The sequence below is a fragment of the Macrobrachium rosenbergii genome, chromosome 14 (genome assembly GCF_040412425.1).
Source record: "Macrobrachium rosenbergii isolate ZJJX-2024 chromosome 14, ASM4041242v1, whole genome shotgun sequence".
Classification (NCBI taxonomy): domain Eukaryota; kingdom Metazoa; phylum Arthropoda; class Malacostraca; order Decapoda; family Palaemonidae; genus Macrobrachium; species Macrobrachium rosenbergii.
Genome location: NC_089754.1, coordinates 4430738 through 4445411, shown reverse-complemented (window position 1 = coordinate 4445411; position 14674 = coordinate 4430738).

Sequence of the window (14674 nt, the reverse complement as noted above, 5' to 3'; positions counted from 1 at the left end):
ATGATCGTTTTAGTTTTCTGAAAAGAAAACTATTGTCTGCCAACTTTTGTCTGTCTGTCCACACTTTTTCTGTCCACCCTCAGATCTTAAAAACTACTGAGGCTAGAGGGCTTCAAATTGGTATGCTGATCATCCAGCCTCCAATCATCAAACTAGCAAATGGCAGCTGTCTAGTCTCAGTGGTTTTTATTTTATTCAAGGTTAAAGTTAGCTTTTGGCGATGATACAGGGTAGGCCACCATTGGGCCGTAGTTAAAGTTTCATGGGCCGCAGCTCATACAGATTATACCGAGACCACCTAAAGATAGATCTATTTTCGTTGGCCTTGGTTATACGCTTTAGCGACTGTACAGAAAAATCAATTATGCCGAGGGAACTTCTGCACATTTTTTACTTGTTTTTCAACGTCAGGTCTTTTGGGGGTGGGGGACTTTGAAGCAAGTGATAGGTTAACTGCTTAACCCACCTCTTTCGGGCAGGTTTCATTCAAGTACATAGTAATAAAAAAAGACCATGTGCATGTGACACTTACATTATAATATGAATCTGTTGTGCCTCTCCTTTCAGGAAAATTAGATTTGCATAGTATTTCACTAAGCTGTGTCTGTTATGAATAAAAAGGGACTAAATGAGTAGCCATAGGGTACACAGACTGAAACACCCACTCAGTTAAAAATTAAGTTTGTTAATATTGAAATGAATAATTCATCACTGCGTTAGCTGTTATTGCTTTTTGCGAGAAGACATCTGCTCGGCAATCATTGCTTCTTGACATTCATCAGACTTTTTCTTTAGATCATAGAAAATCAAACTTCTTAAGTGCTTCAATAATTTGAGTAAATTGTTAACCTACCAAGAAATTACTTGCGTGTCTAAACTCTATAAAGAGAGAGAGCGAGAGAGCACACTTAACGCCTTTGCGGTCCCCAAGCTAGCATTAGAGGTGGCCGGGGGGCAGGGGGCATCCTTCAAAAAATGAATGGTAACACTGGATTTGATCCATGACCGACTTCTGCAGTTTTGCATATCATATTTTTAGAATAGAAAAAGCTATAATCATATTTTTTATTCACGTGGAAGAGGATTCTGCCTTTTTGGAATAAGCTTGAGGAAAAATAGTCGAAAATGAAGGTCGTTCTCCTGAAGATTGTCACCGCTCAAGTTTCTTCCTCCCGTGAAAGCTATTGTTGTTCTTTTCCATTAAAGGCTGAACAATATCTTGACTCGTGAGCCTTCACGAATGCTTTGAAATAATCCTATTAAAAAGTTCTGACACTGCCAGGTCATTCGTCATTGTTTCAATAACAGCAAAATCATTGTTGATCATACTACTGTGAGAGGTGCTAAAAAGAGAGCAGGTGGACATTTAATGCTAGTTTATTGAGAGAGCAGGCCGCTTATAAAGCGGCGTGCAGACGTCAGTACAAAGACATACATGGAATACAGGTGACCCGAGGTCAATTGTTCTCAATGTGCAACAGGACAGGTAAATACAAATAACATGTCAAAAATAAATTACAAGAATGGACACAATAATGCTCTGACACATGTACAACATAAAAGGGTACAAATGGATAAGTAACAGATACACATTTACATAAATAAAACATGGCTAATTAGCCTGACCTAAGTTCATTGGAAGCACCTGGAAAACAGGAGGTTGTTCACTAGAAAAAACCCATTGAGCGAGGGACTTTAAATAATCCCCTTTGAAAGACGTCAGTAACGTCTGATTAAAGTAAGTATCTGCTGGGCGCTGGAAGTACCCTATGACTCCAACGATGTCAGCTGGGGTTGTTCGGTGTGGTGGGAGCGGCTCACAAAAGCGCTGCCTGGGTCAACGGCAGTATTGTTAATATTTAGAATTTAATTTTAAAATTTTTATCTCTCTTTTTATCTTGATTCTGATTCTCCTTCGGACGTTATGGCGCTGCATAGATATTAGTCTGACATCTGCTTTTGCAACAGTGATGACCTTAGCTTTGTTAAGTCTTAGATGTTAGCCTTGCTTTTTATGGATGCCAGCTGTGCATTTTGTTTTCTTTAATGTTTGCATTTTTCCCTTTTATTATAAAAGACTAAAGGATTTCTTTTTACAGTTTATTATTAATTATAAAGACAGGCCTTTTTACAGTTTATTCATTTATACTCTCGTTTGTGTCTGTTCACACCAAACATGTTCTCTCTGGCATCTCAATTTCCTGCAATATTTTTCCAGTCACCTTAAGTGGGCTGACATTGTATGTTACCCCCGTTGCAGTTTGCTTTGGACTTAGGGTATCCAGTTAACCTGATGGTTTTCTGTTAATTATAAATTTTATACCTCATTATTTAGAAATTTATAATAATTTTTACAAAGTGACCCCTTTGCTCTCTTTTTCTCTTCTGCATCTCAATTTCCCTGCAATATTTTTCCAGTCACCTTAAGTATTGCTGACATTACATGGTTATTAAAGTTGCAGTTTGCTTTGAAGTTAGGTATCCAGTTAACCCAATGGTTTTCACGTTAATTATAAATTTTATACCTCATTATTTAGAAATTTATAATAATTTTTTTTTGCAAAGTGACCCCTTCTGTTTCTTTCTGGTGTTGGAATCCTTTCATGTGTAAGGCCCTTCTGTTCTTAACTTTAGTTGTCTTTTACATATATTAAATTGAGATGAGTTCAGTGCACAAGGGCTTATCTTGCTATATGCAGTATTTCAAAAATGTCGGAAAGGCAGTTCTCAGCAGTAGTGACAGTAGGACTACTATTAGTGGTATTGGTGATGGTAGAAGTAACTGACATTTCTTGTCCTTCCGTTACATCAAATTTGGATTGTTGATCAGGCATTGGTGAGGGAAAAGTAGCAGCAAGATTAATTAAAGCTCTAGCGGAAGGAAAATTGACAGTAGTAGTAGTAGTAGCAGTAGTAGTAGTAGTAGTATAAGTAGTATAGTAGAAGACGGAGGAGGTTGCAATAATGATAGTACCAGTGGGCGGTAAATGTAAGCCGATGATAACTTGATGACCGAACATCACGATAGCCATACATACCCACGATGAAGCCCCGACCACTCCCTCCAGGTCCAACACCCTGAGAGCGTGTACTCAGTGGAACCTGTAGGAGGGCCCCTAAGGCCCCCACGGGGTTCTCCGATTCCAGGAACTCTCCGAAGCAGAGTGTGACAGGGACCCTAGGGAAACGGCTTAGGGGCCGCCACGCCAAGGGTTTGCAACCAAGGTAAACGTAAAACAACGCACAGAGTCCAGTAGATTTTTTCCTTTCTGTTGCTTCTGTTTAGTAGCATTCTTCAGCTCTGGCGATACTCTTGAATTTGCCATTACCCACTTTTTCCTTGCCATCCACTTTCAAGTTTGGGACATTTACTCACACCGTGTAGTTTCTCTTGAAGATCAACAGTATTTTAGAACTTCCTCAACTATAAACCCAGAAATATAAGTCCTTTCATTTTGACATGCCTCTGATTCCCCTCATTTCAATTTTTTTTTTTCTTTTTGTGTACATTTCAATTTCGTTTTTATTTTCACACGCGTGATTTTAGTTAAATCAGTGTCGGGAGCAAGGCCTTTTCGTGAAACTGTGTGCCTGTATTTTCTTCGTTCCAGTTGGGATCACTTGGTGATGAGAACATTTCATTTCCTTTGTGTTTTGTCCTAGATTGTTTCAGTGTCCTGCCATTATTCTAGTTTTATGTATGTGTGTATTTATTTAGTTGAAGTCTGGAAAGCATTATCATTGACCTGAGTTTTAATGTGCGTTGTGTATATCATGTCACCATAATGATTTGGATTCTTGCAATACAACATTTTCCTATTTGTGTTGTCCGGAGATCTGCCTCTGTTCCGAGTGTGTCAGGGTAAAGAAATGTTGTATCCTTTAAATATTTTGTCATCCGATATGGTCCACCTCCATTCTCCTTGTCGTGAATTATGACTCCGTGTTCAGTGTAAATATTTTCTGACGTGATGCTTGTAATACCAATCCATTTTATACTTTTACAAATTATGAAACTATTTTTACAGAGCAAGATTGATTTTGCTAGTTTCTGACTGTAAGTTGAACAACACAATGATAACACTTCTTTTTTATTTTAGTATTCTGGAAGAAAGATGCAAATTACCATTGTCCTTTTTCACCAAAATTGTCCTTTCCTCTCTCTCTCTTTGCAGACGCCCCAGTTTCTACAAGATCTGGCAATGATTACAGCATTCACGTGTAGATGGTTTAGATGTATGTTTTTATACAGTGTGTTTTAGAGTTGTGTGTACATCAAATTATATGTCAGAGGTCAAAATAAACATATCAGTTTTATGGATCTTTGTTTTATCCCCCGCAAGGTGAAATTGCCCTCTGTGTAATCTCGATCGTGGGAGAGTAACTTCTATTTCATTCTTTTCCAGTGAGAGTTGTGGCTGCACGTCAATATTGTAACAGTGTAGACAGACTACCGAGACAGGGTAGAACAGTGAAGGATCTGTAGCGTTATGACTTCCATTTGAGACACTGTCTCCCCATGGCGGTAATCGGAAAAGAATAAGCAGAGCGTCTAGCGTTGTTTCAAAGGAAGAGTCTCGTTCATTAAGCTGACGTCACGGCAACTGTGGTCATCGACTCCCCAGTAGTTTGTTGCTAACTTCGCAAATGTAAACTGTACAACTGGTAGAAGTGACAGCCATTTAGTTTACAAAAATCTGGGAAATATACAAGTGGTCCATATTTTTCCTTTCACTGAGAAAGGCCAGTAATTGGTTTCGGTTGAGTAGAACGGTTTCAAAAGCCCACACCAGGCCTTTAACACACATTACGGACCGACTTAGTTCTAAAACCGAGCTAGCATAAGCCTAGGTCATTCTAAACCAACCAGGCAAGAAAGCTTCGTCCTGTTTTGTGGTAGTTGAGGAAAATTCCAACTCTCAGTTGAGTTTGTTAAACGACTTTAATAACTGGGCTGTAATTATTGGCCGCTGGGTCATCTCTGGTGTCACACTTAACGGCTTTATGGCGGTTAGTGAGCTTAAAACTAAAGTCTGCAAACGGGGGCTGTGCCATAGCCTTTGTACTATTTCATTTATTTTAATATATTCATGAAGCAATTTTATGTTTTTGTATACATTCATGTTATATATATGTTTGTGTGTGTGTATATACACATATAAAATATGTATTTTGTTTTATTATTACGTTCTAAGCAGTATTACAAAAATTATCTTGTAGGTGACTCTCTTGGTGAATCATCCTGAATTTTTTTCATTTAATCGTTGTCCTTCTAATATGAAGTAAGTGAAGTTCATGTTATATCCATGAAGAGTTTATGTGACGTATGAGTTAATGCAGTGGGTCTGAGACCCCCACCGGCTTTGGTTGATCGTTTTTGTCATCATGCTGGTATTCGATTCTCCCAGGCGTTTATCTTCTGCTCCCCATCTATAATTTATTGTAAGCTTGTTATCACAGTCTTGCAACAGACATCACTTTCCCTTACGTCGGTAAATGTCAGAGGCTCTTCATTTTTTATTTTCGTCGTGCACTGTTTTGTTTAGGCGGCATTTATTATGCCCTTGTATTTCTCGCAATTCGGGGTAGTTACGCTGTGATTTCCTTTTCTTGGGTTTGACGTTATGGAACTTCGTGTGGCGGCCTTTTAAATCCTCCTCGCATTTTTGTCTTACTTTTTCGATCCAGCGTTGGTGGACGTTGTTTTCATATTTTCTGTGTAACCAACTCCAGTGTTAAGGTATTTTCGTCAATGGTCTTGGTGTTTTCAACCTCTTCTGGTTTCTGTTAGGCATATAATAACACCTTTGCTTGTCATTATTTGCTCAGTGTCAAGTGCTTCAGCGTTACAGCCCATTGCAGGATTGGAAGTGTTACGATAAAAGCTTTCTTCTTTTGCTGGTATATTCCACTAATGTTGATTATTCTGCTGATGTTATTTTGTAGGTGCTAAGATTTAAGTTGCTTTTTTTTTTTTTTTTTATTTTATTTTTTTTTTTTTGCCCCTTCTGCCGCTCATGCTCTGCAAAATCTTTCGCGTTTTATTAATTAATTAAATTTATTTATATTTTTTCTCTGCAAGGCCTTTCTTGAGTTTTTTATCTCTGTTTTTTGTGTGTGCATGTGTGACAGGTCCAGGGTAACACCTAATTTTAAAATTTTGGGTGTCACTTACATTTCTCGATCTTTTTAAGTTTTCACCACGTTCCATTCTTCGTGTTCTTCTCTAAACATCATTAACAAGGGTCTTTTTTCCTTTGCTGTTGTTTCCTACCCATCACATTATTATGCCTGTTATATTCCTCTTGCTTGACTCGCATTGCGTTCCTAAGAACATCGTGACCCAAGCCTCCATCTTTAAAATTTCTGGCTACTGGGTTGCCTCCTTTTCACGTATTCAATATGAATTCTTGTGCTGATTTGAAATTGGTCATTCGAATGTCTCTGGCCATGTTTCCATCTCTTTCTCGCTATGTTGTGGCCTTGTCGGTGGCTGCGTGCTTCAGTCCATTTCGTCCTTCATCGCCTACGTACTTTTTGTAAAGCAGCGGAAGTTTAGCTGCCAATTTTCACTCAGCCACCAGCTTCGGCAGTCAAGTTGCGACCAGGTCACGGGACTCATACCACTAGATGTTTTATCTCAGATTTCCAAAGTGTTCGGTCCCCTTGGTCTTGCTTTACCTGTTACTACTAGTGGTAAACTCGTGATGAGAGATTTATGGCGTCTCAAATGTTCCTGGGATGAAACAATTCTTCAATCTTCTCAAAGTGACTGGGCCAATCATTGTTCTGATCTTGCTCAAATTCCTCAAACAGTGTTTAAGCTCAGAATTCAAGTAATTCATTGTGTGTCTTTTTGATGCTTCAAAGTCCTGTTATGGATTTGCAGTCTACTGTATTAGTGATGGTAAATCTCAGCCATTGTAAGCAAAGTCATCAGTAGCGCCTTTGCCCATCCTTGAACTCATGCCACCTTATCTAGCTTTGAAATGTTTACCATTTGTCTTGGATTCTTTCAAATGGATCAAATTCAAGGAAATAGTTGTGCAGTTGATTCACAAATTGTCTTACAGTGGTTACTCACAGATACCATCTCAACAAAGAACGTATTCACACCTTAACAGAATCAAAGATGTGTCGTTATTCAAGGACAATCTTCTCAAAGAGTATAGCCTAGATGTTCATTTCAAATATGTCAAGATTGAAGAAAATCACAGTGATCTCTTAACTAGGGGTTTAACCTTCAAAGACTTTCAAAAGAAATCCAATTTTTGAATTCAGGGACTTTCTATGTTGCTTGTCAGAAGCAAATAAATTGCAGCTGTTACCTGTTGAAGCCAGAGTTGTAGATGGTTCTTCAGGTATGGGTAACATTACTGAACCCATTGTCAGCATTTCAAATTTTTCAAAGCTTACCAAACTCTCGCGAGTTGCTGGTCTTCAAACCTTCAAACAGAGTCTGGGTGGCTCCAAATGACCTTTACTTTAGGTAAGTGAACACCATTCAACTAAACTGATTATCAATTTTTACCACAATCAGTGTAAATATCTAGGTGTACAAACTAGTGGATTTTAGATCCCTAGGATGCATAGGCGTACCGGCCGGGGGCAATTGCCCTCCCTGGGTCCATGAATCTCCTAAAGTTCGGGGCAAATCGGTCGCGACATTCGGGGAAGGAATTTTTTATTTTATATAAAAATAATAATAAATAAAAATAAAAATAAACTTGTCTGGCAAATGGTTGAGATATTTGGGCATTCGGGAAAGCTTTTTTAATAATAAAAATAAATATAAACTTGTATTTTTAACCAAATAAATGATCGTTCGGTGAATTACCATGACAATTGAGAGTATAAATAAGTAATATGTATGGCAGTTATAGAATATGTTAGAAGCTAATATTATGAAAATGATCAACAAAAGTTCCATCCCCCATTGATCCAAAAACAAAAAACTCTCATTTGGAAGTGTTAACTAGTACAAAGACAAGTGAGGAAAGGTAGTCCTGCTTCCTCAGCAGCGGGTTCCACGGACGTCCAAGATATTCATGTTGCTATTGACGATAAACAAGATGAGATCAAAACCCCAGCAACTGCTGGTCGAGATGTGGAGACACCTCCTGTCCACGAAACGGAGAAATGCTCTCATGAAGAAATCTGCAGTGAGTGATACTGAAATATTAGATGGTCCAAATCAACCTATCCTAGGTGAACATCACAGGAAACGACTTCCTAATGGAAAGGGCAAGAGACTTCAACCCAGATCTCCTCAAGAAACATCCCTGGACCAGCTTCCAAAAGTAAGTATACCCAGTTTTACCAGACCACTGAGCTGATTAACAGCTCTCCTAGGCTGGCACCGAAGGAACCATTTCACGTGGCTAAGAACCAACCTTACTTAGCAACGGGACCTACAACTTGATAATGCTGGACAGAGACATGGTCCAAAAGAACAGAGACTATCTCAAGAGTGATTGTCGAGTCATCCTATCACTGCACAACAAAACCTTCCCCAAAGAGGGCATCCAAAAGTGCAGGGAGGAAGATACTGGATCTCTCATTTGGGTGAAAGCTGCAACAAACATGATTGAAATTGCACCAGACATTGAAGAGGTGGACACTAAAAAGGCCAAAAGAAACCACCCAAGAGGCTGCAAGCACTCTCAGGAGAAACTCTTGAGGAACCCATCTCCTTTACAGACCACCAAAGAGCCAGGATTGCTTACTATGATGCCTTAGACAGAGTTCTCACGGAAATGAGAGAGAGAGAGAGATTTGCAAGCAGGGATACACATATCCTGACATCCCTGGCAAAAATGATATTAGGTAACGCAGTGGATGACTTCAAGGCACTGTCTGAATTCTACAATGTGGATCAAGACATCCTAATGGCTGACACTGCCATTTTTCACAATCTGGAAGGCGTGGATTTGAATACTGCAAATGAAGTGATAAGGTATCTTTACTCAAATTCTCTGTGTGAAACTTTGCCACACTTCAGTGAGATGGCAAAACCCTGGCAACCTTACCCGCAACATCTTGTTCAGCAGAGAGGTCATCCTCGTGCTTGAGAAGACTCAAGACTTACCTTAGATCTACTGTGGGTCAGGATACGGTCTCAGCATTAGGACTTCTCTGCACTGAAAGAGGTTAAGCCAGCAGGATAGATATGAACACCATAATAGATGTATTTGGCAAAAGAAAGGAAGGGAACAAACTGTTATTTTAATTTCTCTCTAAATATGCTATAAAAGATTTTCTTCTGTATTTGTACAGGCTTGGAGTAATAATAATTTAATAGAAAAGTAATTAGTTACACATTTACATTGGTTGTTGTACTAAAGCTTTTACAACTGATTAATTTTGTTGTATGAATTGATTTTAAAGGGAGACCGAATTCACGTATTTTTTTTATCTGCATTTTGTTTTATTTCTATGGTTATGTATTTGTAATTTTAATGCTTGAAATTAATTTTATTATATTTGTGTTTGAGATGTTCCCTCATTGTAATTGTAGTTGTAATTTGATAATACTTTGGTAATTATAACTGTAATTGTTATAATTCATATAAAGCGTATGCATTTGCTCCAAGCCTGATTTGTATATATTTTCACATAGTTGGTGGTCTTGCTAGTCATGCCTTTTTTCGTGAAAAATTATATAAATAAAAATAAATATTGATAGGATGTTCCTTTTGTAAGTTGTGTAATATCTTAAGAGTTGCCTCAGCGTTATGTTATTTGAGTGAATTTCGGTTTGAAAGCACACATAAGAGGATGCATGCATGTATATAATCTGAATAAAGAATAGAACAATAGCTACGTAGTTTTGCTAAACTTCTTCAAATTCTTACCTGCTCTACATAATTTAACAGCTGTTGGTATTTGTTACACAAATATGGTGATTAAAAAAAAAGAAAGAAAAAAACTTGTGATGTTTAAAATTCGGGCAAATTTGGTGTTGCCCTCCCAAATGAATTTCACCTCAATGCGCCTATGCTAGGGGGACATAATCATGTCCTGGGCTCAGCACTGAGGAGCGCCAAATTGAAGTTGGGAAGACATCTGTTGGGGAAAATGGGGTGATGAAACCAGTGACTTTGAATCTTTAATTTTTATGAGTTTTCAGTACATATTTTATGTTTAATGAAGATTGACTTCCTTTAATGGTCCTTATATAAAAATGTAATCATTATGTGTTAATTACTATACTATCAAATTTTATTGCGTACTTATAAAATAAGTGGTTGTGAGTGAGTGCAAAGATATTGGATAGTTACCCCCATCAATCTTGTGTTTCGTTTTTTTCGTGAGCATTTTTTGTGTTTTGTGCGTAACGAACCGCAGACTACAATTATTTCTGCATTTTCATAAAGCTGAGGCTGATGTTATTATCAATACATAAAGTGTTTTATTTTTTTATCTTTTGCAACTAAAAATATAGTAAGAAATTTTATTTTATGCAACTTTTTTTTATTGTCGAATGCGAAAGACGTCAGTCACAACAACACTGTCAAGTTGTCATGTCAACACAACTTCACAATTTTATACACGCCGTCAGAACCAGGGTATGAAAAAGTTAGCACAGACGGTAGCCACAGAGCCCAGGCCCCAGAGGTAGACTAAATCAATTTTACTAATACTGGACAAGGAAGTGATTGTTAGTTTGTCATAAGGGGCTGTTGCAAGGGTAAATTTGCTGAGCACAGCACCTGGAGTTCCATCAACCATCATCTCCAGCATGCTCAGGCTAGCATAATCATGATATACTGCTTAAACAAAGTCTCCATAATTTTTCCATGAATATATACATGTATAAACATAACGAAAGAAAAACTGTATATGCATACAGCACTGATAAAACTTAATACATTGCAATAAATTAAAAAAGAAAGACGAATTTTCCAAGGCTAGATCAATAATCCCTCAGCTCGCCCGTGTGTAGGCTTTTTCCACTTTTTTATCAATAGGCCCAGCTTCATAGAAGGTGGTATGTTTTCATTTTCATATTTTTTTTCTCTTATTTATTTCAGCCATTATCCCCTCTTCCCTCCCCCCTCCCCGTGCTTCTTCTTTATTCTATATCACTCCCACTACTATTACAACTTATATATATATATATATATATATATATATATATATATATATATATATATATATATATATATATACATACAAGTATACTAAGTAAATGCACAGTATTAGGGGTTTAACTGGAAGCATTTGCACTGTATGTCTTGTGAGTTCAAGAGAAATGTCAAAAGAGAGACTGATTCATTATTATGTTGTTTGTTTTAGATTTAGCTGGCCTTGTGCCAGCACGGGCTCTTGCTTCTAGAGCAGCCCGTAATTCATTATTATTCTTGACAGGTGTCTATAAAGCAAAGGCGGACAGAAGGTAACGTGACCCCCACACGTATCCATACAGAATTTGTGTATTCTGACAAGCATAAAAATACATACAAAATTCACTACAGGGCATATAAAGGTAGATATACATATCAAGCGGAAGGGTCATACTATGATGCATAGATGAGGTACATAAAGAATCTGAAATAATGACAGGTAATATACATGACATGATTAGTGTACATATGAAGAGAGAAACGCAAGAAAGGAGAGCGATTTGACGCCCTTACAGTCTATATATTGTGTATATGTATGTCCATATATTCTTATCTAATGACATATGATGTGTAAATGTAAAAACATACATAATTATTAATCTACACATATAACCGACCTTATTGCTATAATTGCTGATATTCCTAAAAAGGCTAAAGTAGCAGATCAAGATTTAGACCGCGATAAATGTAAGTTTTCTTTGGGTCTGTGTCTGTTTAGGTATTTATATGCCGAGCTGTGTGTGTGTGTGCATGTGTGTGTGTGTGTATATATATATATACTGTATATATATATATATATATATATATATATATATATATATATATATATATATATATATATATATATATATATAGATACCATCCAGTTTGAATGAGGTCCTTTTAGTAATATATATATATATATATATATATATATATATATATATATATATATATATATATATATATATATAGTATACTGAGTTTAGCTATATAAGAATAAAACAAGGAAAATACTTGAAGAAAAACACATTATTCGGAACTAAGTTGGTGTATATTTCTTCACAGGTTTAGCTTAAGCAAAACATGAAAGGATGGCATCACAAGAAGTTAAGTGGGACAGAAGGAAGAAAGCGAAAGAAAGAACAGGATGAGGAAGCCAGAGAAATCTAGCAAGGTCATGGCAGCTTTCCTGCAAAAAAAGAAGAAGATCATGGTCTTCAAAATCTGTGGAGGATAATAGCAGTTTCAAGCACTAGCACACCCATTACTGATACTCTTCAATTCCAGGAAGAGAGGACAAAGCAATGAATCCAGCGATGGTAGTGAGAGAGAATTAATTACAGGACAGAGAGAGAGAGAGAGAGAGAGAGAGAGAGAGAGAGAGAGAGAGAGAGAGATGTTGAGCATCCTGAGACAAACAACAGAAATCTTCAGTTCCCTCCCAGCGGATGTACCACGGGTGTGACCCAACAGGACAAATTGGGTGTGGCAATGAAGAAAACAATACCAGAACTTATTGAGCGTCAAGATGTTGGATATCTCAAAATTAACATCTCTATGAAAGTGACTATATCAGATGCATTGTGGACAGAAATTTCAAAGAGAGGTTCAAGTTTTTTCCAAAATATTTCAGGACCGTTTGCAGTAAAAAGCAAGCGATCAGTGACAACAGCATGATTCCAAAAACGCTTTGGCAAAGGAAAAGGAGAAGTGCTTCGGTCTTAATTAGTCTATTTCCCTCAACAGAGATTGCCAGCCACTGTTCTTCACTATGGGCTAGATGCCGGTTTTAGCAGCTGGAAAAAGCCAGACAAAAATCATTGCACCTGAAAATATTCTGGACATCGTAGATTCTTTCACAAGATGGAAGGAAATGGGAAGGCGCCTTGTTGAAAGGAAGGACGAATTGACAAGCAGCTTCAAGAGCAGATTGCCACAGAGAAGGAAAAGTGGCGATAAATCCTCAAGAGAATTTTTGCACTGTTTTAGATATCTGTCCCAACAAAATTTAGCACTGAGAGGTCACAGGAAGAATATATCTTGCACTGAAGCAGATGAAAATAATATTGGAAATTTCAGAGGGCTCTTAAAACTAATTTCAGAGTTCGATCCTGTTGTGAAAAACCATCTGGACTATGTCTGTCCAAAATCAAAGTCCCCTTCATATTTGTCTGCTGAAGTTCAAAATGAATTCATCCAGATTATTGCATCTACTGTTAGAAGCACTTTACTGAATGACATCCGAAGAGCCAAGTATCACGGTATAATGCTTGATTCAACTCCAGATGCTGCACACAGGCAACAAATGTCACATGTATTTCATTTGAGTGTGCTAAACTTGGCAGGAAATGTTTGCCTTCATTATATTTTCTAATTTGTATAATAGTATTCTGGAATGACAGAACACAAACCGAATTTGCAAAACTTTGGGGGCGCCATAAAGACTTTGCCCCTGGTGCCAGCAACCCTCACGACGCCACTGTACGTCTCTATTGCATGTCATAATAAAGGGTGCAAGAACCACATCTACTCCAAGAATGACACTGACATTATTTTGCCTGATTTTTGCTATGATTTAGTATTTGTGGTGAGGTCAGCACCGAAAGATGGTTATACTCAGAGATGAAGTCTTTCACATGCTCTTGGTGAATGTATGGCACATATCACGTGGTGATAGTTGAAGGTGTTATTAGGTCTTGTCTGTAGGCTACCTCTCGCCTGCCAGAGAAGCCGTAATCGAAGTCAAAGCTAGGGAAAGAACTAAGGTAGTTGCTCGCCCCTCTGTGGGCGGTATGTGCGATGCACTTAGGGCGTGACATCGCCCAAAAATTGTATTGTCACACACCGCCAATTAATTCACTACATTTAACTATTTAATATGTTGAAAATTCCTCACTATTATGTTTGGAATTTATTTTTGATAACGAACTTGAGAATTGTATTAAAGTTTTTTATGTTCATGTAAACTTTGTAAGTCAGTCCTGTATTCATGGAAAATTGTAGGCTATAACTTGTCTCCTTTCCCCAATAAAACCCGAATGCAGGGCGGAGCGTACAGAAACTTGGTTCAGCTTTTGAGTAGACCTGTTATCTGGTGTGTGTTTCTGATGTGCGTGTGTGTGTTGTGGGCGGGCAGGAGGGGGGGGGTGGGCTTGTAAAGTCACCACATCGGCGCCAGCATAGTGTTTTGACGCCATTAACTAAGTCTCCGCTGAGCATGTTTTCTTTGGTGACTTCCCATTTTCTTCAAACTCAATTAGTCACGCCTAAAACGTGCCAGGTCACGCATTTTAAATCATTTTTACTTTATGCGTGTTTATACAAATGTCACACATTGTATCACATGTTTCTTCATTCACAGGCATCAAGACTGTATCCATATTACCTTAGTTCTGTAGGTTCTGTATTGTAATTTGTACTCGTTCACTGCATATTATTGTTTATTGTTTCGACCTCAGGTCACAGTCAATTCCATTGTCTCTCGCGGGCGGCGTCAGTCGGCCGCTATATAAACTGCCTGGATCTGTAATAAAGTAGCAGTAACTTTTACCTGCTCGTTTCTTTGA